This window comes from Petaurus breviceps, unplaced genomic scaffold (assembly GCF_028583685.1).
Source record: "Petaurus breviceps papuanus isolate PSGF00001 unplaced genomic scaffold, PetGlider_PUasm1.0 118, whole genome shotgun sequence".
Lineage (NCBI taxonomy): Eukaryota > Metazoa > Chordata > Mammalia > Diprotodontia > Petauridae > Petaurus > Petaurus breviceps.
The window spans coordinates 1,548,274-1,572,449 of record NW_027185616.1 but is presented as its reverse complement, the minus strand read 5'-3'; the positions used below and the strand labels follow the sequence as shown (position 1 = coordinate 1,572,449).

General features: G+C 37.5%; 1 protein-coding gene and 1 pseudogene across 24 annotated transcripts in view; both read right to left on the bottom strand.

The window, feature by feature from the left end:
* The window catches only part of RBFOX1 (RNA binding fox-1 homolog 1), a 1,748,893-nt gene that overhangs the window by 1,352,297 nt on the left and 372,420 nt on the right, over positions 1 to 24,176 (bottom strand). The gene's annotated exons all lie outside the window — the stretch shown is intronic.
* LOC138161597 (protein ABHD14A pseudogene) lies at positions 14,774 to 20,347 on the bottom strand (annotated as a pseudogene).

Below are 24,176 nucleotides of genomic sequence, written 5' to 3'. Positions count from 1 at the left end.
TATATATATATATATATATATATATATATATATATATATATATATATATATACACACACACATACATATATGTGTGTGTCTCTATCTCTAACTATCTACTATCTAAATTTACAAAGTTTCAACCTCTTTTGTCCTTGACCAGAAATCATATTTTCCAACATATTTTTCCTCCTTGTCCCCTGCATACATTCCTGTATTTGAATTCACAGTATATAGTCATTTAACTTAGAGATTTTAGTGAGCTTTTATAGAATTCCTTTATTACTGCATCCTCTGAAACATACGTTGAATCATATGACTCATCTATTTTCATGGTGGTCTTATTGTTTACTATCTGTCATCAAAAGCTCTAAATACAGATTTCTAAGCATCACAGGAAATGATGTTCTTTGTTGCCTCTGGATGTATACTATTAAGTAAAACCTTTCTGATACTTCTACAAGAAGAACATTTTATATTCATGGCAAGAATGTTAACACTGAAAAAAATCTAATTCTTCCAGTTGTCAACTTATTGGTTATTTGACCAACAATTAAATTAATTATTAATAGAGTGAGTAAAAACTGAGTGAAGACAATGCACTTACATTCCAAAATTGCTACTATTGCTAAAATCATTTTTGGGAACTTTTCCTCTGGGATTCCTTTAGAGCCTATGGCATGGTCTTTACAATATCATTCGTAAAGGCAAATCTTAATCCTTTAAATAGAAACCTGATTTTTTTTTGGGGGGCGGAGAGAAACCTAATGAATAAAAATACATGTTTTTTTAGTGAATAAAAAGCATTTTGAATAAAAATGTATTTTTATTAGCAAGTTCATTTTTGGCATATAGTTTATTGATTAAAACAGGCCTAATATTTCCCTAATAATTTATTTAATGGAATTATTTTAAACAAATTAATCCATTCATAAATATTTCAATGCCAACCTTCTTTTTGCTCACACATTCCTTATTAGAAGCTTTGATATATTTTGGCCTGAGTACCTTCCAGACTAACAGTATGAGGCAAAGATATCCCCTCCTCGCCTTCCTTCCCTCATCACCATATTCTTACATACATGCACATATGCACACACTGCTTCTGTAAGTATCACAAAAGGCAAATTACCAAACACAATTCCCTGCTATTTGGTAGCTTTAAAAATGCTGTAAAGGGAATGACTCAAGATGTCCAGTTACATAAATGCAAGGATATTTAAAAGATGTAGAGCATAAAGCACACCAAATTTGGAGCCAAATCTAGATTTGGATTTGTCCTCTGCTACCTTACTACTTATGTGAATGTGGGCAGGTCATTTGGGCATCAGGTGGCTATCAGGAAGATCAAACACTTTCTAACTGTGTGATCCTGGACAAGTTACTTACCCTCCTTATTTCCAGCTTCCTCAACTGTAAAGTAAGGGTAGTAACAGTACCTACCTCGCAGAGTGATAATAAAATCATATATGTAAAGTGCTTTTCAAACAATAAAGTACCATATAAAGTTGTCATCACTATTATCGTATCTTTCTGTTCTTGTCTCCTTGCCTATAAATTAAATGTTTTGAACTAGATAATCTCTCATCTTTGCTGTCTCAAAACTCAAAAATTGATTAGTCTTCCTGAATTTCCTTTTGAGAACTCTAATGTCAAAGGAAATATAATGGAGGAAGGAGAAGCTATGTGGTGCAGGGAACAGAACATCAGCCATGGAGCCAGGAGGATCTGAGTTCAAATCTGTCCTCAGACTTGACACTCATTAGTTGTGTGACCTTGGGCAAGTCACTTAACCCCAACTGCCTTGCCTTCCCCCCTCAATAAAAAAGAAAGAAAATATAAGGGATAAAATGTCATTGTAAGATTATAAAGTCATAATCTCTTCATACTACTGTTAAACATTCTCTTACTCTTAAAGAGGTAAACAAATTCCTCTTATAACCTTATTTAACTCCATTTAAAAACCATTTGAAAAGTTCCTTGTTGGGATACAAATGGTGACCTTAGCAAGTGGATTGTGTCAGTTAACTATAGGTACTAGGAAAGGATATAAAAAGGAAGAAAATCAGAGGGACCTTGGAGGTCCACAAAGGTAAACAGAGGTGCTCCAGGAAGGTCTGCAAACTACATTCTGTTTTCCTCATTATAAAAGCAGTGTCTGCCAGTTCCACAACAACAAAGGGTTTCTTTGGATTCTTATTATAAATATTCTATCTTTTCTCAGGGTATTTGCAATCTCTCTATTAAGATTCAAGTTCTTAGTTTCTAGAAAATGGAAATTTCCTAGTATTTAGCCATTGTGACTAGGCTATTTTTTATCATTTTATTAAGAAAAGATTTTAATCACTGCATCAAAAAATTGGTCACTGCTCAAGTCTTACATTTGACCACCAATTGCTTATTTTATGCAAAGTACCATAAGAACTTTCAATAATAAAAGCTGATCATACAGTAGGCTAGATTCATCTAAGGAGATAGAATAGAGGATAATTTTCATTTTCTCATTTTTAACTCATAAATAGCATTCCTATCAATTATTTATCTATTTTCAAATTTAATTAATAGTTCTAGTGATAATTGCATAATTTCTATGGCCATAGAAAAAGCAGTCAGTATGTAGATAATAGGGCATTTTAATATTTATGAAGTTCAAAGTTTTCTATAAATAGAGAAATTCAGAAATTACCACCAGACCTATAAATTATTATACAAAGAGAAATAAATAATAGAAAGGGCATTTGTTTGAGAAAATGCAAAAAAAAAAGTGAGAGAGAGAGAGAGAGACGGTAATATATTTACCCAGCACTACTTTGAACAATATACTTGATGCTGGCAAAGATATGACTGACCACCTCAAAAGCAATGGGCTATAAGAAATATTAGGGTTATGAAAGACTTACTTTTGTTTCAATTTTATAATTGTTAAAAGGTTTTGCTCTGACAAAGTCAGATCAACCTTATTCCCTTTAGTTCTCTGCCAATAAATATAACTTACTATGCCTTAATTCAAATTCATTTTGAATGGAAAACATATAATCCAAAATCCTTTCCCTAGGGGGTGGAAACTCATATCCTCACACGCTCTGGCTTTTGAGTCTGTCTCTCACACAGTGGTTCCAAATAGATGAATCCTTGTTTCAAGGTTTTATCAGAGACTCCTCAGGGGAAGGTGGGCTTTGGATTAGTTATCTGCCCTCTACTTAAACAAATAAAACAACAACAAAGTTCCCACAATCCTTAAAACTCTAATCTGCATTAAAAGGAAGGGGATATTTTTAATATTACACTAATAAAGTTAGAATATTGAAATATAATGCTGATACACTATCAAAGTCATTTCTTTTAAAGTGTGATGATGGTTTGTACATGCTTACATTCACAGCACAGGGAGAAGGGTCCAGAATGAAGAGGCAGCCTTGGGCAGTAGCTGATTTTCGATGCTTCACAGGTGCACGCTCCGTGTATTTCTGAATAGGATCAAATCCTAAGATTTTAAACCTGAACCCTTCAAGAACATTGACAGCAGACTCTCAAGGACAAAACTATTATCTCAGATCTCAGGAAACCAAGCAGCGTACCGTCTACAGAAAACGAAGAGCCACTTGTGGATTTGATTTTCTTAGGAATTCCACATCCTCTCTACACCTTCTCCCTCTAAAATGGTGTTCATATCCTGATGAGCATACAGAATGAGCATTGACTGCAATTGAAACCACAAAAATTATATTGCTGGAATCAAATGACCTGCATCCTTCAAATCATAGGATTTAGAACTGGAAGGGCACAGTAGAGATTATATTTTATGTTTAAACATTGCACAAATAAAATGTTCCCAGAATTATTTTTCAGTTGCTGTCCTCAATTCCTACCATTCAGACATGAGATGTACTATGCTTATTTTTTTTTAATTTTCAAAGGATCTTAAGACAAAATTCTTAGCAAAATTGTTGCTATATTAATTAATTTGTGTTTAAAACTTATTGTGGGTATGAAATTCAAACATATAATTAATCAATCTACAAGAAGTTATTAGGCAGCTACTATATACCCCCCACTGTGGTAGGCACTAGGGTTATAATCCAAAATAATGAAACAATTTCTGCTCTCAAGAAACCTCTATTTATGTAACATGTGATCCAAGGATGTGTGAGATAGTGGAGAACTGTCCATTTGGAATTAAAATTTCTTCATTCCGGCCCCATGTTGGTTATATACTTGCATACTGTTAAGCTTCTCTGGTCCTCAGTTGTCTTGTCAGTAAAATGGGAATAAGGACACTTCTATTATCTACTTCAAAGGACCAAATATGACAAATCTCTGTAAAAGGTTTTGTAACTACTGTGTTTCCCCGATAATAAGACACTGTCTTATTAATTTTTTTGGAAAGAAAAACACCAGAGGGCTTATTTTCAAGGGAGGGCTTATGTTGTCCTGCCTCAGCTCTCCTCCACGGCACTGCTCTCAATGGTGCCAGCAAGCAAATCACTGGGGAAGAACAGGATGACGCGCTCACTGCTGCAGCTCTGATTGGATGCAGCTTGGAGCGCGGCGTGCGTTTCATGGAGGGAGGGAGGGGGGGAGGACGGTGCATATAGAGGGTACCGTAATGTAGCGTGTAGCACAGGGGATCACCTTCACTACAGTAGCAATCTCAATAGGGCTTATTTTCGGGGGAGGGCTTATTTTAGAGGAATCTTACACAGTAAGGGGAGGGCTTATTTTCGGGATAGGTCTTATTATCAGGGAAACACGGTATAAAGTGTTGAATTAAAGTAGTGAATTGCTACTATTCTAGAAATTGGGTCTCAATTACAATTTAGTGTTCACCTTGGGGTTCTACATGGAGGCAGCCAAAACAATCAGAACTGGTATGAGGTGCTTCATACATGGAAGAAAATCAGCCAAATAGCTTTTTGATGTTAGATGTGAAAAAGGAAGAGGAGAGATAGGACCTTATGATAAATGATGTATCATCTCATAAGCTTGTTTTTTTTATTTATTTTAGAAGTAATTTATTATTTTAAACACCCTGAAAAGAGAAAATGTTTGCTTCTCATGATATGATGACATTTCAGAGGAGACAAGGTCTAAAGAGTGTTTTAGGGATTTAAGTATACATAAATATAATATCCTATGGGCTGAATAGAGAAACCAGAACAATATGGAAATTAAACATGAGATCAAAAAGTAAAATTTGAATAACTACATTAAATCAGAGATTGAGTTATATGGTGATTTAACATTTAGAATTTACCCTCACTTCAGGTATAATATTATGAGTTTCTATTGTCTTATGTAGAAAATTAACAAACTATGAGTATCTTTGATAAATAAAGATTTTTTTCCTTTCAAGAAAAGAAAGGATGGAAAATAAAGTACGAGGGAAATGGTAAAGTATAGAGAAAGGTGAGAGGAAAGAAGGGAGAAGGAAAAGGAGAAGAAAGGTAGCAGAGAAGATGAAAAAGAAAGGGAAAGGGGAAGTGGAAGGAGAAAGGAAAAAGAAGAGCAGTGGAAGAGAAGAATGGAAGGAGAAGTAAAAAGGAAGGAAGAGGCAGGGAAAAGGGAAAGAGGAAAAAGAAAGAAATAGAATGGAAGAGAAATGAGCTGGGAGATGGTGGTAGGTCTAGCCTTCTTGAGAAGCAGACATTTGGCATTTTGTTTTTGTCCCTCCAGACAATATCTACTATGTTACTTTACACAAAGGAGAAGCTCAATAAATCATTTTGAACTAACTGTACTATGCAAACAATAGTGTTTTAGGCTGCATTTATACAAGCAAAACAGAGAACTGAAACAATTACCTATGAACTTATTCAAAATCATTCTCTTTACTTCAGATTTTATTTCTGAATAAGGACATTTGGATAATCTTGAGCCTAGCTTACCCTATTCTATCCTCTACATTTTATTATTCAATCACCCATTTAACTTATGTGGACAAATGCTGGTGGAAAACATACTCTCAAAGACACTAAAATGTTCTAAGATCTTTTTTTTTTTTCCTAACTGTGATAGAGAAGATTTCATTTGGGGTATAAAAAGTAAGCTTCAAATTCTGAGCCTTGACACTATATTTTCATACTATCTAAAACTGATCAATCCAGCCTAGTATCCTAGGTGCTGTTCACAATTATTTCTGTCCTTACTTTGCTACAGTTTCTACAGAGTTTCTCAAACATACATGTATATGCATATGTATACAAAAACATATAATACATATACAGCTACAATTTCTACATTTCTCAAATATACATGCATATGCACTCATATACAAATACATTTAATACATCTTTATATATACTTTGCTACAGTTTCTATAAGGTTTCTCAGGCATACATACATATATGCATACATATACAAACACATGTAATACATCTATATATAAATACAAACACACACATATATATGTATATGGAGAGAGAGAGATAAAGAGAGAGAAAGAAGAGGCGAAGAAGAAGAGAGAGAGAAGGGACTTACACAGTAAGTGTGTGTGTTTATACACACGCACAGATACACCTCATACCTGTGAGATCATCAATATAGGGAGTTTCCTCGTGAGAAGAGGAAAAACCAATTGTATCAATATAAAATGGCAATTATTTTACAGCTTATGGTTTTGGAGGGTTACCTAAAGAAATGAGAGATTAAGTAACTTACTTTCCCAGGGTCACCATATGAGAGATAAGATGTGAAGCCAGGCTGTTCTGAGTACAAAGCCAGCTCTCTGCTCTGTAGGTCAAACTGTCCCTTCAAATATCATTTACCACCAATTCATATTTAAGTTAATCACACAGAATAATTAGTAGCTATAGCATCATTTTCAGAGCCAGCCAGTATTGTGAAGGACAGACATACTCAGCTCTGCCCCTTGAGAGCAATAAATCAAAACTATTATTGTTTATGGTTTATGTCCCAAGGAGTTATAACGATCTTGTAAGAGGAAGTCTAGGAACTTCTCAAGAGGAATAAGGGAAGGAAAACCACCTCCCAACGAACCCCCTCAATGTTTTATATTCATCTCAAGAAGAAAAGTGTTGGATTCTCTTTTTCTAGTCACACACACACACACACACACACACAGACCAATAACTCTACAGCTTTAATGGTTTTTACATTGTCTGAATTTTCTATTCTTCTGACAGAGTATGACACTGCATACACAACCACTGAACATGTATTAAAGCCTTATGTGGATTTAGAAACTCTGGCCACTGATTATACCAGGAAACACTGGCTGCAAAGGTCAACAATCCCCAAGTGACAAGAGAAATGCATTATAATTAATGGGTGTTAAAACTGGAAGAAGCATCTTAATTCTTTGGAGAAAATATTTCAAATACTAAACATCCTACTGTGATGTTTCTATGACCCAGTTTTAGGCTGGGAAAGTCATTAAAAATAATGATGATGATGATGATGTGGATGATGATGATAGTACTACTTCTGTGAGATGCTTTGTTTTAAAAGTCAGTATATCTGAAAATGAAGAGCGATGCATTCAATCCTGCAGTTGTGGGTTTCACACACGCAGTGTTACTTAGCTGAACTGCACTAGGCATCATTACATTTTATAATAATTATGATGATGATAAAAATGATACAGTAGCTGACATTTGTCTAGCACTTACATAGTGCTGTCACGTATATCATCACATTTAAGCCTTCCTTAACCCCGTAAGGAAGATAGTGTGAGTATTATTTCAATCTTACAGAAGTGAACATTAAGGCCCAGAGCTCTACTCTGACTTAGCTCAAGGTCCTGCAAAAGTGTGTGCCATGGCTAGAGGAGTAGACCTAGTTTTCTTGATTTTAATAACGGGGACCTTTCCACTGAAATGCCTAATTGATGTATGAAGACAATCAAAAGGGATGAAGCAAGGCTTCTTAACTTAGTATTCACGAACTTAAAAAACAAATACCAACAAAGCATGTATTTTGATAACTTTATTCCAACACAATTGTTTTCCTTTATAATCCTAGGAGTCTTATTTGAATTTATAAAGCATTACTTTGAAATGGGGTTCATGGATGTTACCAGACTGCCAAAGAGGTCCATGACACAAAAAGATTAAAAATCCCTAGAATAAAGGAATGTGGATAATCAGACTTTGCTTATATTTTTAGAAGAATTCACTTCTAGCTTAGGAGATGAAAGGGTACTTATTTACCTAACGTCCTTTATCATATTTCCATACTTTTGAGTAGGAGAGGTCATTTGTCTACATGGCAAGAGTAAGCTATGCAATAGTAAATAATAAACATTTTCCCCTATTTACTAATTTTTCTGCTCCTCAAAGTCTACCCACTAATGAGGCAAAAAAAATATCTCGTGATCATAACTGCAACTGACTTGGACATATCATGAATATTAATAAGAAGATGCTACACTCCTATGACCAAGCTTGAAATAATTTTAAGTGAAAATTATTTATATAATTCTCTCCTCCTTGATAAAGCTGAAAATTTCTGCTCCAAAATGGGAGATAGGGGTAGAGAGGAAATTATATGAATATGGTTTTGCCTTTAGCCCCACTTCATTATGTTAGAAAGTAGATTCATCAGAAATATTTGCATTATCTTCCTGATGCCCTCATTTAACAATAACAATGATGATGATGATGATGATGATGATGATGATGATGATGATGATAATGCATCATATGAATTTTAGCTATAATAATAATAGTGGTAATTACTATAAGAGCACCTACTATGTGCATGACACTGTACAAAGCACTTTATAAAAATATCATTTCATTTGATTCTCATAACAATCCCAGGACATATGGATTATTACTATCCACATTTCACAGATGAAGAAACTGAAGCAAATAGAGGTTAAGCAACTTGTTTACAGTCACAAAGCTAGTAAGCATTTGAGATAGAATTTGAACTCAGGTCTTCTTGACTCCAGACCCATTACTCTATCCACTGTACCAACTAGAAGCCCCAAGGGACCATTTAGCTATCCCACTAAGTTGCCAAGCTGTGCAAGGAAAGTTCAGGATAATAGAACTTTAGATATAGGAATCTATATTTAAAGGAGATGAAAGGGATCTATGTGTCAATACTTCCGTAGAAGTAGAGATGAATAAAGTGATCCCCCAAAAGAAGTAGATTCCTTAAGATCAGAGGCTTATTGCTTCTGTAGTTATTAAGACCCTTTCATTGAGAAACGAATATTAGGCAAGGAAGCTTGAGTTTAAGTGAAGAAGGGCAAAACAGGACAGTCATGGATCATCTCTTCTTTATCGTAGGGTATCTTCTAGAACCTTCTGCTACCCTTTCTGCTTGGTGGTATGATGTAAAGTAAGGTCTTTTGTCTACAAAATATGAGTATGCATAAAATTCTATCAGTTAAGGATTTACTTGTGTTAATAAGAAAGCCCCTCAGAATATTAAGGGGTATACAGAAGGAATGAGGCAAGGAGAACGGAAGGTAGTGGTTTATCACTTATTTCATATGACTATGAATAAGTTTTGATGTCATCAGAGACATATATGTTTGGGGAAAAAGTCTGAGTTGGATATGTAAGCAGATCAAGATATAGATAGCTACAGGGCAGCTAGGTGGTGCAGTGAGTAGAGCACTAGCCCTGGAGTCAGGAGAACCTGAGTTCAAATCTGGCCTCAGACACTTAACACAAAACTAGCCATGTGACCTTAGGCAAGTCACTTAACCCCAATTACCCTCCAAAAAACAAACAAAAAAAGAGATATAGATAATTAATTTATTCAATTGGTATCCGTGCATGCCAAGGAACCCAGAAGAAAACTAGTTGAAAATTAAGTGGAATTCATTTGGAGGGCTTATGGGAGTAAATGGGCAGATTCGTGCAGGCACGAACGGGTTGATATCCTCATTGTTGGAAGGCATACAAACACTGATGAAATTATAGATCAATTGAAGTATGAATTATTTTAATCAGTTGACTTTTCTAAAAGATGGACAAAATGGGGGTGGGTACGCATGAGTATGTGTGCTGTGTGTGTGCGTGTGACAGGAGGAGGTAACTAGGTTTTAAAAAAGGACACAAGGATATAGGAGTAGGGCACAAAGATGGAGTGAAGAAGGGAAACAGAAAGGAAGGTAGTAAAGCATATGGATTGTAAACAGCACACTGAGAATTTATGGGTTGGAGGGTGGTGAAGACAATTTATTTTGTTCTAGGTAATTGGGCAAATGTAGGTTAAAAGGAACCACCTTTGAGACCAGAAATTGGGAATTCTGATTCTCAGCCAAGAGCCCTTTGAACTAAATAATTCTGAAGATAACTTAGTCTCCCTACTCCCCCATACCCCACCATCTAGTTTTCCCAAAGTCATAAAATTTCAGTGGACTCTTTTGTGCTTGTGATTCACTGATTAAAGCACTTCCTTTTCAGGCATTTAAATCTAAGTAATTCCCACCAATCCTAACATACACTGAGCTCCTAAGTTATTTAATGAGGGCACAGTATGAAAATTTAAAACATTAAGCATTAATACAGAAAAGTCATCTCTCCAGCAGACTTGATTAGACTGCCTTGTGTTTAAAATCACTGTTTCAAATACAATTATACTTAGGTCACACCTCATTCTGTCCCCATATACTCAGCATTCAAGAATTAATCAATAAGCAAACCACATGGGCTATATACCCTGACTAGAAAGGCAAGGGAACATAAATCAAACATTTAAGTTTTGTGCAACAAAAGCTCAGATATGAACTTTTCTTTACTAAAGATATTTCATGAAAATAATTCTGTAAATTGTGTTTTCTAAATTGAAATAGTGCAACCATAACAGGAGGTATTGGGATGGCAATTCAGCTGAAGAATATGTCAAGGGGAGGCAGAATAGTGTGAAGGAAAGATAGCTTGACCTGGAGGCAAAGGATGTGGGTTCAAATCTAAATTCAGTGACTGACCACTTATGTGACCTTAAGCAAGTCACTTCACTTTGCTAAGTGGTAAAACCAAATCATTTCTGTGGACCCTTCCAGGTAAAAATCTATGAATCTACGAGAGAGAAAATTTATATAACGTTTAGATTTTCTTTAGGGACAATTTAGCAAGAAACATTGTGCTACTATCTAATTCAATCCAATCCAGTAGACATTTATTTTGTGCCTATTACGTGTCATGCACTGTGCTATGCACTGAGGAGTCATGAAATGAAAAGAAAGATGATCTCTATACTCAAGGAGCTTACAATCTAAAGAGACAACACACAAAACAAAGCAGGAAAGTGTTAGGGCAGAGGGCAGAAAAGGGCACATCAGGGGGAATGTGGAATGGTGGCGTCTTGTTCTGTGCAGCTGAAACCAGGCAGAGCAGTATATGCAAAATGGAGTATGTGCTCCTCATAAAGGAAGGCATTGGGAGGAGTTGGGTACTCTGCTTTCCACTCTCCAATCAAAGGGGAAAAGAGATTGAGGGAAGTGGTGCCCTTCAAAGCTGAAGCTAGCATCACTGCGGCAAGATGAGTTGAAACTGTGCAGAATAGCAGATGCAAAGCACAGTGAGGATTTCTTATTGAGGATATTTGCTTTAGGATTCAATGATACTTTATACAATAAAATAAGCTGCCATGTCTGAGGAGTTCATCACAAGAAAAAAAAATACAGATTTATAAGTGGAAGAACTATAAATTCACCTAATTCAACATTTTTTCCTTTCACAGAGGAAGAAATTAAAACCACAAAGGTTAAAAGAGTTGTCCAAAGTCACATAGGTACAAAGCAGCAGAGGTAGATTTTGAACCCAGATACTTAGACTCTGATTCCAGGGATAATATTCATAAAGTGATAAGATTTAGCACAGTACCTAGCACATAGTAGGCCTTTAACAAAAGCTTATGACCTTCCCTTTCTACTGCCACTCTATTAGTATTGAGTCAGTTAAAAAGTTGTATTAAAAAAAGAAGTTAGCCTAAACATTGTTTTATTGTTTTTCAGTTGCATTCAATTCTTCATGACATGTTATTACAAGATGAGAATGTGGTTTGGAGTTTGGGAGTTCTGTTGGAGTTTTGGAGTTTTCTTGGCAAAGACACAGAAGTGATTTGCCATTTCCTTCTCCAGCATATTTTACAGAAGATAAAACTGAGACAAACAGGATTAAGCGACTTGCCCAGGATCACATAGCTAATAAGCTTCTAAGGCTGAATTTGAACTCTGATCTTCCTCACTCCAGATCCAACACTCTACTGTTCCACTTAGCTGCCTTAGCCTAAACATTTAGGAATGAGTGTAGTCTCTCAGGTGCTGTAAGAATGGAAGCAATTGTTTAACCAATCGACTGGGTCCACTCTTGCCAAGAAACTGTATCACACTTTCCATTCTCTACTAACAACTCAATTCCCTTATGAGGTACATATTTACCACTAGGGGCAAGACCATGGGCATGGGGTGGGGGGGATCAGAGCAATGAGAAGGATAGGAAACATCAGCATCCACTGTTCTTTGGTCCCCATTGCCTTCCCTCCCTTCATTAATCAGGAGAAATTGAATAGTATTAGGATAGGATATTTCCTATTGGAAGTATTTATTCTCATTTGCATCTTCCAATAACCACTCATTCTAAAGAAACACGCAAATTCAGGGAGACTTTGATGACTTTTATTTTTTTAATTAAATTTTATGTTTATTTTTAGTTTACATAATTCATTTCTACAAGATTTTGAGTTACACATTTTCTCCTCATCTTTCCCCTACCCACCACCCCAAAACAGTGATCCCACTGAATATCTCCTCCCCCAATCTGTTTTCTCTTACATCCTCCCCCATACCCCCTCAGACTTTCCAGTAGGGCAGGATGGATCTCTATGCCCGAGTGACTGTATATCTTATTTCCCAGTTGCATGAAAAAAATTTATATATATTTTAAACATTTGATTTTAAATCTTTGAATTACAGATTCTTTCCCTTCCTCCCTCCTCAGCCACCCTTACTGGGAAGATAAGCAATTGAATATAGGTTGTACATGTGTAGCTATGCAAAACCTTTCCATAGTGGTTATATTGTGAAAGACTGACTATATTTCCCTCCATCATATCCCACCCCCACTAGTTCTATTCTCTATTTTGACCCTATCCCTTTTCAAAAGTGTGTGCTTCCAACTTCCCTCCCCCCCAACCTGCCTTCCCCTCCATCATCCCCCCTATCATACCCTTCCTTCCTACACTCCTGTAGGGTGAGACACCCTATTTAGTGTGTATGTCATTCCTTCCCTAAGCCAAATTCAATGAGAATAAGGTTGACTCATTCCCTTTTGCCTTCCTGTTCTTCCCCTCCATTGTAACAGTTTTTTCTTGCCTCTTCTATATGATATAATTTACCCCATTCTGTCTCTCTCCATCTCCTCTCATTATATTCCTCTCTCATCTCTCAATTCCACCTTTTAAGTATCATCCCTTCCTATTCAATTGGTCCTGTGACCTCTATGTACACCGGTACACATATATACACACACTCTCATATAGATTCATATGCCCATATACCCTCCTATATAGATATATATGTATGTATACATACAAACATATATATATACATATATATATATATTCACACACACACTTTTATATTCCCTTCAACTATTCTCAGGCTGAGAAAAGTTTCATAAATTACAATTATCATTTTTCCATGTAGGAATGTAAATAGTTCAACTTCAATAAGTTTCTTATGATTTCTTTTCCCTGTTTACCTTCTCATGCTTCTCTTGCTTCTTGTATCTGAATGTCAAATTTTCTATTCAGCTCTGGCTTTTTCATCATGAATGCTTGAAAGTCCTCTATTCCACTGAATGACCATATTTTCTGCTGAAACATGATACTCAGTTTTTCTGGGTGGGTTATTCTTGGTTTTAATCCTAGTTCCTTTGGCCTACAGCATACCATATTCCAAGCCCTTCGATTCCTCAGTGTAGAAGCTGCCAGATCCTGTATTATCCCGATTGTGTTTCCACAATATTCAAACTAGTTCTTCCTGGCTGCTTGTAATATTTCATCCTTGATCTGGGAAATCCAGAACCTGGCTCCTATTCCTAGGAGTTTTCTTTTTGGGATCTTTTTCAGGAGGTGATTGGTGGATACTTTCAACCTCTATTTTGTCCCCTCAAACATCAGGGCAATTTTCATTGAGAATTTCTTGAAGGATGATTTCTATGTTCTTTTTTTGTATCATGGCATTCAAGTAGTCCAAGAATTTTTCAATTATCTCTCCTGGATATATTTTCCAGGTAAGTGGTTTGTCCAATGAGATATTTCACATTGCCTTCTATTTTTTCATTTGATTGGATCTGTTTAATAGTATCTTGGTTTCTCATAAAGTCACTAGCTTCCATTTGTTCCAATATAATTCTGAAGGAGTGATTTTCTTCAGTGAACTTTTGAGTTTCTTTTTCCATCTGGCAAATTTGACTCTTTAAGGCATTCTTCTCCTCATTGGCTTTTTGAGCCTCTTTTGCCATTTGAGTTAGTCTATTTTTTAAGGTGTTATTTTCTTCAGTCGGGTTGGTGACCCTCTTTTCATGATTTTCTTGCATCATTCTCATTTCTCTTCCCAATTATTTTTTAGCAAACAAAGTTCATTTATGAAAGTCCAAGTGAGTGGGAGTTGGCAAGGCCCCAAGAGAGCAACCACGCATTCCCAATTCCACCAGCCTTCTGCCTTGTCTGCCTCTGTGTTACCGGGAACAGGAATATATTACATTGTCTTGCAAAGGTCTGCTGACCCCTACCCCAGTCTCTTGGGATTCCTGGGGCCCACCCTGCTCTGCCCAGGGACAGGATGGTCATCGCAGAGATGAAAATTTCATGAGAGCTTGTCAAGGAAGGTCAGCAGGGCATCGTGGAAGTCATGGGGCTAGTGGAGGTAACAAGCAGTGGCCAGCACCCTGCAACTTCACTGTCAAGTGGTTGGTGAGGTATCAAAGCTTCTCCAGAGACTCCTGGGCCAGGACTTTGACTACAACTCCATATATAATAAGTGTGGGTGAGAACTGCTTCGGTGTATACTTCTTGGTGAAGGTGGGAACAATGGGGACAAAGCCACAAAGCTGCTGGTGAGCACACATCAGGAAGGGCAGGGAACAGAGGCCACTCAAGGAGGGGCTGACCAACACTACGTTTTTGACCTCCAGGTCCTGCAGGATTTGATCCAGGAGATTTGCCCGACCAGCCTCGGTGTTGGCCACAGGGGCAGGTAATGAGTTCCCCAAACCAGGGAGATCTAGAGTAATGGCCCGGTAGCCCCTTCAGGACAGCTTCTCCAGTGTGCCCAGCTGTTGCCAGATGTGTGAAGTGAAGGCCTTCCCATGTAGTAACACCACCTCGATCCTGTGGGACTTGTGAAGGGGCTGTACCGCCCAGTAGAAGACTGAAGAGTTGCTATGTGTAAGGACAGCCAGGATGGTGACATTGTTACTTTCCCAAGTCCAGATGAGGGGCGGAGGGAGACTGGGCAATCCCAGGTACAGCAGTATCATAACAAGCAGGCCCAGGGATAGCAGGACCCCCTTGGGCAGTTTTGGGTGCCCTGCATGCCTGGGCCCCACCCCACCCCGGGCGGCTCTGCAGCGGATGCCTTCTTTTCCCAATTTTTCCTCCACTTCTTTTATTTGGTTTTCAAAATCTTCTTAAGCTCCTCTATGGCCTGTAATCAATTCATATTTTTCTTGGAAGCTTTTGGTGCAGGAGTTATGACTTTGTTGTCTTCCTTCTGCTCCATGCCTTGATCCTTTTTGTCCCCGAAAAAGGAATCCAAAGTCAAACCACTGTGCTTGCCCTACTTCCCCTGCTTGCTCATATTGCTACTCAACTGCTTGACTCTTGTGCTTTTTGCCACAGTAGAACTCTGCTTTCAGAGAGGAGAGCTTTGTCCCAAATCACCGGGTTTCTCTCAGCTGCCAGCACTATTAGTTGGGTGCCCTCTCAGAAGCCTGCACTGGCTCTGGTGCACTGGTCACATATTCCAGGACCTCCACCCCAGACAGGTATCCACATAAAAGCAGCTTAAAGCAAGAGTGATTACCCCTCAGACTGGTGCTTGGTTTCCCTACAATCTGCAGGCCAGGAGCTCTGAAGCAGCCATGATGCTGTGGCTGCAGCAGCTCAGCTGCTTCTCACTCCCCATGGCAGAGACCAGACCACGCTCCTGGACGCCCTGTTTCCAAAATCCACTGACCTCTCACTCTGTCTTTGGAATTTATGGTTTAATAATTGTGGAAACCACCACAACTGCTGGTAGTCCACTCTCTTGACATCCCTCCAGCCGTGGCTGGTTGGGTCGCCCTGAGGCTAAAACCTTGGAATCACGGAGGGGCTGGGTTTGGCTCCCAGAGTGCTGCGCTGTACCATTCCTGCCCCCCTGCTAGACTGTCTTCAGCAGGACGTTAGTTTCTCTCTGTCACTTTGTGGGTTTTGTAGTTCCAAAGTTTGTTTAGTGTCATTTTTTAAATGTACTGGAGGAGGTGGAAGCAGGAGCCCTGTGGAAGGCCTGTTTCTACTTTGCCATCTTGGCTCCGTGCCCCCGAATTTGATGACTTAAAAAAAAAATTAACACTATTCATGGAATCACCTCATATTCTATGAGTGATTACAGAAACTCTTATCCCCAGGATAAATTCAAAACACTACTGGTTGGCATTTAATGGACTTCCCAATCTGGCTCAAGCTATTTTACCAATTGCTTACCCATTCTTCTTCTTCATACACTCTAATTTCTTTTTTTTTTTTTTGAGGTGGAAGGTAGGTAAATTGGGGCTAAGTGACTTGCCCAAGGTCACATGGCTAGTGTGTGTGTGTGTGTGTGTGTGTGTGTGTGTGTGTGTGTGTGTGTGCATTAAGTGTCTGAGGCTGGATTTGCACTTAGGGACTCCTGACTCCAGGGCCAGTGCTCTGTTCACTGTGCCACCTAGCCACTCAGATGCACTCTAATTTCTAATCAAACTGGGCAACTTATTTTCACTCCCTGAACATAACATTCCATTATCTCTTTCCTGTACGTCTCTACACAGGCTGCCTCACATGACTGAAGTTCAATCCCTGCTCCTTGCTGTCTCAACAAATTCCTAGATATTTTTCAAGACTCAATTCAATAGCCATCCCATATAGGAGTCCTATCCTCATGCTCTCAATTGCTACTTCCTCTCCTCCATTATTTTATATTTATTTCACTTATATTTTATAATTCAGTATTTTGTAGCAGTTAATTTCTTTTCTCCAGTGGAATATAACTCCTTGAGTTCAAGAATTGCTATTTTTACTTTTTTTGTTGTTGTATACCATGGACTTAGTAGAGGTTATGACACATAGTGGGTGCTTCATAGATGCTTGTGGAATGAATAATGAATCTCTTCTCTGAAGGGCTATCATTCCAAAATGGGTGTTTTTGGTCATTTGATAAATCAATTAGCATTTATTAAGAACACATTATATGCTAGGCACTGCACTAAGAGGACCTATGCATGTACATAAATGCCCAGAATGGATAATACACTTTTGATCTATTGGAATTTGGCTCATTCTACTCTCCTAGGAGTCATTTTACAATACAGCAGAGTTAAAGAGGGGTTCCCTCCCTCCCAAATATATGGTTTGTCTTCTAGGTAAAGCGTTTTTAAATGTTTTCTAATTGTACATATTCCTCTGATGGAATTGGCTTTCTTCCTTTACTTCATTTGTCAACCTTACAATATCACAGAAAGTGCTATCTTTATGTTTTTTTCTGCCTTAAAAATATAATAAGCAGGGCAGCCAGGTAGCACAGCAAGTAAGAGCACCAGCCCCAGTGTCAGGATGAGCTGGGATTGAATCCGTGCTCCGATACTTAGCACCACACCCAGAAATAACTGGCCGTGTAAACCTTGAGCAAGTTACTTAACCCCAGTTGCTTAAAAAAATTATATATATGTATGTATATATATATATAAGCTGTGACAGTTATTTTGAGGGTTGTATAGTACCTGTAATTTAGCTCTGTATGTTCTTTTTTGTTCCTACATCGATTAATCTTTAAAAAAAAAAAAATATATATATATATATATATATATATATAATTTCCACTCAAAGATTTTCATTTGTTGATCTCAGCACTTTGTGAACTAATTAATCTTCACAATATGCCTAGATAAGCATTATCTTCTTTTTCTAAAAAAAATGAAGAAACAAACACCATGAAATTAAGCAGATTGTTCAAGGTCAAATAAGGAGAATGATGGCCAAGTATGATTTGAACTCAGTGTCCTTACTCTCTAATCCAGGATTGAGAAGGCCAGATTTACAACATGCAGAGTAACTTTTATAGAAAGTACCTCCTAAAGTATTTTTTAGATATCCTGGACTTAGGAAAATAGACTATATTGAAGTAATTTTCAACAAAGTGTTGAAAAAGAATCTCCAGACACAATTTGTCTTTTAAACCAAATTCTATTTGAGCTATGAACTAGGAATGAGCTCTCCCAATATTTCTGAATCTTTCTGCCATACAATGTTTCCCCATCTCTTCCTCCATCTATTTCCTCACAGATCACTTGTCAAAGGGAAAAAGAAAAGAGAACAACACCTGTTAGGGATAGGCAAGGGAGGGGGGCACAACTATAGTTCTACCCTCTCAAATATAGATTCAATAAAGAAAAGGAAGAGGGAAAATAAGGGAAGCAGACTGTAACAGATCTGTTGCCTAATTTCCACCAGGACAACCACCTACTCCCCTTTAGACCTCTAGCACGTTAGGGTCAGTGACTATCTTCATGCCTGATTTACTGAATGTCGGAATCCAAACCATCCCAAGGTTCTTCCATTCATTTTTCTCCTGAGAATAGAGAAGGCCCACATGTATCATCCTTCATATGGAGTTTCAACTGATGAAAATACATCCCCTGATGTGTAACTTCAATTGTGCATATGTTTACTAAACTGTAAATTATTAATTTATTATCCAATTTTCTTGTCAATTTGAGGAATGTGTTTTAATCCTTGTAAAGGACTGAAGGAATTGAGTATACCATCTACACATCTCATGGTTCCACTACAAAAGACATCCTTGAATTTATTAAGCAGCACCCATACTTAGTCACTGTCTACGTCCTATTTGAATGCTTCCATTAGAGAAAGAGGAGGGATACAGTGGGGGGTGTAGATGATACAAAAGAAAGGACACTGATAAAAAATATTTACTTAAAAGAATGTTTTCAGTAGACTCAAGCAAGGCATTTTTGCTACAACTGATTGCAAGGTAGGGACCCAATAATTCATCCAGGACCTAAAACTTAGTACATCTTTGGGGTAATAAAGTGAAAACAACTTAAGATGAATACTGCTCAATTCAGAGCTCTTTTTCGCAAGAGGGAAAGGGTGGCCTGAGTAGAAAGGGATATATCTCCTTAAAGCTTAAAGTAGGTTTTGATGTTTTCTTTCTATCAATGTAAAAAAGTACCTTTCTCTTAACAGATCAAAACTGGTGTTGAACATGTTGCTCCTCAGTGTTTCAGTCCCTCCATCCATAAAATGGGATTTCCATTTTTAATTTCTTTGAAGGCCATGTTTCTCAGACAGTCTGAGATCCCAGCATAAAAATATTCTCTAGAAAGTGCTAAGTACCCATACTTCTTGGGACCACAGTTCTTTGAATAAAGAGTGCTGTGAAAAAAAAATCTTAATTTAGAAGCAATGAATACTTCTATGGTAAGAAAAAATAAAAATCAGATCTCTTAAATGTTAAGTTCTAGAAAATAAATGTCTCACTCAAATGCCAACCTCAGAGAACATGTTTAAGATAATAAAATTATGAGCAATTAACTCCTTGACCTCTCACTCTAAGAAGAAAGTGCAGTCTAAGTCTGTTTTTCTCTTGGGTAACTTACCCTTGTATTTATTGAATAGTCTCTATATTGTTACTATCTACATCCTTTCATGGGGCTTTGTTTTGCATTCTATTTTGATCTCACATTTTAATTTGTATGATAGCTGTTTGTTTATCATGGAGTCACACCTGTAGAGGTAAAAGAAACCTCAGAGGCTGTCTAGTCTAACCCACCTTATTTTACAGATGAGGAAACTGGAGCCTTTAGAGATTGTCACGCGCCCAGGGTCACACAAGTGGTGTTCAAGAAAGTCATGATGAACCCAGTTTTTTCTAATTCTAAGGTTAACTCTGTCCTACTACAATCTACTGCCTCAGACTACTTATGTATCTTGTCTACTTCCATTAGATTGTAAGGACTGTGAAAATGTTTTCATTGAACCCAAAAGAAGGTAACATGATCACCTATAATTGGAGCCATTTTAAGGCGAGTATTTCTGGTTTTTTCTTCCTACTCTTCCTTCATCTATTCTGACTGCAAAGGATAAGAATCTTACCCTTTCTTTTCTCCTTTTTGAAACCCATGACAGGGAAGAAGGGAGTGCTCAAGAAATCTGTTTAGAGAACTAGAAATATGTTTGGCAAATATGTGCAACTCTGAACGCTAATGTACATCGGTACAGTGCCAGCAGTGACAATAAATCTTTTAATTAATGTATTAGCTCCCACTTGGAGAACAGCAATACAGAGTCAATGCACTCAGCTCCGGCTTCTCCCATGCATCTGCTTGCCAAAGCTAAGGGAAGATGGAGTTGCTGACCTGAGGCAATTTAGTTCAAACACATTTAACCCAGCTTTCCCAAGAGGTTAAAGACCTGCAGCCCACAACATTTTGCTGGCTCCTTTCACATTTTGCTGGTGATTTGAAGACGGCACAGCTGATAAGTATAGAAATAAAGTCTCAGGGTTCCAAACCTGGGGGTAAGAGCATCAGTTTTTATTGTAATCCTTCTTAGCCCACAGCCTGATTTCTCTGAGGCACAGTCTCCTGTCTTTCTGTCCCTGGGCCCCTCGAGCTTTGTGAATGTATATAGCTGATTTAATGTGAGGTGACTCTCTCAATGTGGAGGTTGTGTTTATTAAAGGGAGAAGCCTGCTTGGTGATATCTTTGTTATTCAACTTCTGATGATTCTAATATACCAGCCTCTCACCATGGAACATCCAAGAAGAATCTGAGATCAAAACCTTATAAACTCTTAGAAGAATAATTGGACAAAGTGGGGCTTCAATTTGGAGGTATGAGAATCAAGTCACAGAGGAGAAGGAAAGGAAGAAATCTCATATGGCTTTCATGGTGATGTACTTAATGATGACTTTTTCTTGAGCATAAGAAGAAAAAATACAACTTTAACAATGAAAAAACCTTTCAGTAACAAGCAAAGATCATGCATTGATTCCCATGATGACATACAGTGTACTCAGGGCTCAATGTTACCTGTTTATCAGTCACACAAATTTGTACATATATTTATGTATACATTATTTCATTCATTGGCATCTGCTTTTCACCCCAGCCTTAGTCTGTTCTCCCCAAAAGATGAAAGGAGACGAGGAAGAACCAATATGAAAGTATAAAGCCTTAATATGTGTGATATTCCCTGGGCTCTAAATCATTGCAAAATGCAACTGCTAGATTATCTTCTCCTCTTATATAAATGTTAACAAATTTCTCTACCAACCTCACTGACTATGGTATTGAGGAGAAACTAGTCCAAATGTTAGTTAGGTCAGGTGGCCAACACTTAAACAGCATGCAATGCCTATGTGAGTTACAGAATGTTCTTTAGCTGTAACCTTTACAGCATCCTCATAAGCAAAGACACTCAGTGCAAACTTACCACAGCATTGGCCTTAATCTTCAAGTTAGTACTAATGGCTTCGTTTAAAAAAATTATCTCATTTAATCCATGTTCCAATCAAGCCCTTGGATGCCTGAGATGGAGCTTTCCACTGAAGGCAGACTTCATGTCAACCAATCCAAGTCCGGCTGATAGAAGCCACCGTGGGTAATAACAGAAATAACTCAGCTATCACAGTGAGACTGGTACAGTGCTACATATCTCTCTGGAAACAACTGGGAGATTAGATGGGTCTCAAGTACTTTGTTCCATTTTAATTTGGGGATATCAATTTTATGGTTTTTTGAAGCAAGCAAGCAAAATGAAACATATTATAAAGTAAAAATACTATAGTAACAAATTTCTAATTTTCAAGACAAAGTGATCAACTATGATTTCAACTACGAAGGCATAGGAAATGATACTTAGAGAGTGTTAAATTGTAATAATAATAATAATAAATACAATTAAATTTTACGAAACATTTTCAATCCATCATCCTACTGGTTCCTTACAATAACTTTGAGAAGCAAATTGAAACTCAGAAAAATTAAGTAATTTGCCCAGGCCCATACTGCTATTAAATATCTGAGGCAGAATTCAAACCCACATCTTTCTGATATCTTGTTAAGTATGTAAGAGCCAGATGTATTCCCAGGCTGAACTCTGTCACTCATGTCAAAATTTTGTCACATAAGGAAGGATGTATAATAAAATGAGTAATATGCCATACTTAAGATGACCATTAAGGAAAGAACCTCAGAAAGACTTAGACAATATTCTAAAATGTATTTGCTTTCAACTAATAGTGATAATAATAATAGCAAACATTTATGTAGTGCTTCCTATGTGCTAGTCACTATGCTAATTTTCTGTCTACATCAAGGACCAGGAAGCCCTATGCCTAGTTATATGTTAGTGAGAGCAGGGTAGCTGGGGTACATTTTTCAGTTGTGTTCCAAACTGGGGACAGTGTCATGTATTAGAAGAGAAGGAGGTTACTGATCTGCTATGATTTCATGTGCCCTGGGAATATGGGTGAGATCAAGTTAATAATTTCCCTTCTTGTTCATGCAGCTAACAGGACACAACATTGGCAACATTCTTTTATCTTTAAGTTTAAGCGACTCTTAAAATGTAAATGCTTCTCAGAATGGTAACATTGAAAACCTCAAGGGCCAATTTAGATGCCACTTCCTCCATGAAGCCCTCCCTAATTCCTCCACCAAACATATCTTAAAGGTCTTTTCTACTTCAGACTTTTCATTGGATTTGGATTTACCCTCTACTTAGATCTCACATTCTGATTTGTATCATCATTTATATATCAAAAGTAATTATTTCCCCCTTAGTTTTTTTTTTGCTCTTTGGAGGGGAGAAGGGAGGGCAGTTGGGGTTAAGTGACTTGCCCAAGATCACACAGCTAGTAAGTGTGTCAAGTGTCTGAGGCTGGATTTGAACTCAGATAGTTCTGACTCCAGGGCTGGTGCTCTATTCACTGTGCAACCTAGCTGCCTCTCCCCATTAGATTTTAAAGACTGTTGAAATAACAGAATAACAAGAATGAAATATTCTTGTATCCCCAGCTCTTAGCGTGATCCTTGTATTAAAAAAAATTTTTTTTGTTAAATTTTTCACACCTTAGTATAAATGCACTTATGAAAGGGTATACATAGATTTATAGCCCTTTATAGTTACAAATTGCTCTCCAGAAGGAATAGACCAGGTCACAAGTCCCCTCAAAGTGCACTAGTGCACCCAATTTTCCACATACCCTATACTGAGAATTGGCTTTAGTTGAGCGAAGGGATAAAAAAAAAACACCAATGCTTGAAAGAAGTGGAAAAGGTGATGACAATAAGACAGAGAAGAGGGAAATTTGGAGAAACCAGGACTGATGTAGACAAATTTAGACAACTTAATATTATTTTTTTAAGACCTAGCTCTATAGCAGTTCTTTTAACAAGAAACAATGTTAGATCTAATTGTACATGCATAGCCTATATTAGATAGCTTGCTGTCTTGAGGAGGGAAAAAGAGGGGAGGGAGAAAAATTTTGGAATTCAAAATTTTACAACAATGAATGCTGAAAACTATCTTTAGGTGTAATTGGGAAAATAAAGTACTGTTAAGGGAAGAAATAAATTTGCATAGTTAGATGTAACAAAAAAAAAAGAAACAATGTTTGAAAGTGGGTTTGGAGGGGTGGCTAGGTGGCCCAGTGACTAGAACACCAGCTCTGGAGTCAGGAGGACCTGAGTTGAAATCCAGACTCAGACACTTAACACTTATTAGTCATGTGGCCTTGGGCAAGTCCTTTAACCCCAATTACCCTGCTCTACCCCTCCCAAAAAGAAAACAGGAAAAAAAAGTGGGTTTGGAACTGAAATCCTAAAGGGAAAGCAGCTATTCTGCTGATAGAAAAGGATGCTGCTGCTGCTGCTGCTGCTGCTGCTGCTGCTGCTGCTGCTGATGATGATGATGATGATGATGATGATGATGGAGCACTGGATTG